The 2,276-nt window shown below is 37.9% G+C and overlaps 1 long non-coding RNA gene across 1 annotated transcript in view; it reads right to left on the reverse strand.

The window, feature by feature from the left end:
- Positions 1 to 769: 769 nt before the first annotated feature.
- The window catches only part of LOC116089361, a 22,180-nt gene continuing 20,673 nt past the window's right edge, over positions 770 to 2,276 (reverse strand). Inside the window, exon 3 of the long non-coding RNA XR_004118307.1 lies at positions 770 to 1,181. This is a non-coding gene — a long non-coding RNA (uncharacterized LOC116089361). The remainder of the gene's footprint in view (positions 1,182 to 2,276) is intronic.

The raw sequence follows: 2,276 nt of genomic DNA on the forward strand, positions 1-2,276 counted from the left end.
ATTTATATTTCAAATGTTTCCCCCTTTGCAGGTCTCCCCTTCAGAAACCCCTATGCCATCCCCCTCCCTCCTCCCATCTCTATGAGAGTGCTCCCCTACCAATCCACTCCCACCCTTCCCCTGCCTCCCTCACTCCCCTATACTGGGGCATCGAATACCCTTAGGCCCAAGGGCCTCTCCTCCCACTCATGTCCAACAAGGCTATCTTCTGCCACATATGCGGCCAGCGGCATGGGACACTCCATGTGTATTCTTTGGTTAGTGATCCAGTCCCTGAGAGTTTGGGGGGGGGTGTCTAGCCTCTTGACACTGTTGTTCCCTCCATGGGGCTGCAAACCTCAGTCCTTCAGCCATTAGATTCTTATTCTACATTTTGTTGTAAGGTTGGGAGAAATGCAATAGAGCTTTCCTATTGTTTCTTACCTATGGAGTCCCCAAAAGTTCACTCCATGTGTACTAGCCTAAACTAAGTTCAAACTAACTAAACAAATACTTCTTCCCTGTTAAAATTTTCTGCTCCTCCACTGCTCCATCTCACTTTCTTTACTCATATTTCATTTTTCTGGAAGCCCTTTAATCAGTCTGTTTTCTTCCTATGCCACTAAACTGGGGTGTTGTTGTTTTTGTTTATTATTTTAAGTAAAGGACATAGTAGTCTCCCATTTCTAAATGTAAGACACTCCAGTCTCATCCCACTTAACTGGTCTGGATAAGGTCTTCATTCATATGATCCTGTTTCCACTTTCTTTTTTTTTTTTAGTCCTTGGAGAAATTAGCTTTAATTCATTTTTCCACAGCTTTATAATGTTGATGTTTCAAAGAGCCTTGCTTTAAGAATGTTGTTTAACACCAATATTCAAGAAGAAAGTAAATGATCCCAAGTTTGGTACAAAATAACTTGCATGTGCACATTCTAAATGGAAAAGAAAAAAAAGAAAAAAAAAAAGGATGAACTCAATGGTTATTAAAGACATTTTTTTTTCTACCCTGATTTCCAGAAAACTCAGGGCCCTGGTAGCCAGAATTAGCAAAGGAATCCAAAGGCCATAAAAGAATGTTGGAACTGAATCGCAAGCTGTCGGCACAGTGATCGTGGATTGTGAGACTTAAAACTCTTCAGACCAAGTCTTGGTGAAATCTACATGTTCTTGTACTCTGTCTTGCTAGTTCCATCTCAGATCCTATTGAAGAAGCATAATAATGTTGTAAGATTTTGACTGTTTCCACTTTCATTCCCTCTTAACTATCATGCTTTCCATCCATTACACTGCATCAGGCACATTGTACTCTGCTATACCCACACTAGAAAGTTTCACATGCATCCCCAAAGTCTCTCCACTTGCTATTCATGTCAAAAGCATCCCATAGATATGTGTGACATTTTCTCTTCACTTTACTTGGTTCAAATGAGAAGTACTCACAAACAAGTTTATCCAGGAGACTTTAAGTAGATAATATTCTGGTTTTATCTGATCACATTTCTAGACTTTGTGTTTATTCTTAGTACTATTACTATATCATGTATTTATTTATTATCTCCACAATATGAACTACATCTATGTTAGAATATAAAGATGGTCACTTTTTATTCAGTTGTATCCCAAGCACTTAGAAAAGTACCCACTACATGCAACAAATTATACAAGATTAATTGAATAAATGAAAACAGATGGAATAATTTGAGTTAACCATAATTATTTGGACAGTAAATTTGCTTATTTATAGTATTAGCTAAATTTTGTTTTACTAAGTAGAATAAAGCAATAAAACAAGGGATATAACCTTAACTTGACTGGTTAAAAAAAGAAAATAATGGGTTATTGGCACAAATTTCCTTTTTTATTTCTGTCTATAAAACCCAAATTAAGAGATAATTATCTGAAGGGCGAAGCACTTTATTTTTCTACAGTTTTGCCATTGTAGATCCAGCTTGTAGTCACAAACTTTGACTACTATGACCCAGAACCCCTACTAGAAACTAGGTTTACAGCTCATAGGCCTTGGGTATCAAGACCCACTGCCCTTTGAATTTATCAGTTCTCTTAAAGTATTCCAGTGACCAGGGCCTATAATTTCTCAGTTTCAGAAATTTACAACCTTCTACTTTTCATTTACTTCCACCATCCTTCATCATTGCCACCACTGCTCCATGCTATCTCTAGCCTAGTCTTTTGGAACTCAGCTACCCTCTCACTGCCAACATTGTTGTTGTTTCCATCTATTGTCACTGTCTCTATTTCCTGTCTGTGTTACCAGTTCAGCTGGCTCTATTAGCA

Source organism: Mastomys coucha, unplaced genomic scaffold, assembly GCF_008632895.1.
Source record: "Mastomys coucha isolate ucsf_1 unplaced genomic scaffold, UCSF_Mcou_1 pScaffold14, whole genome shotgun sequence".
NCBI lineage: Eukaryota > Metazoa > Chordata > Mammalia > Rodentia > Muridae > Mastomys > Mastomys coucha.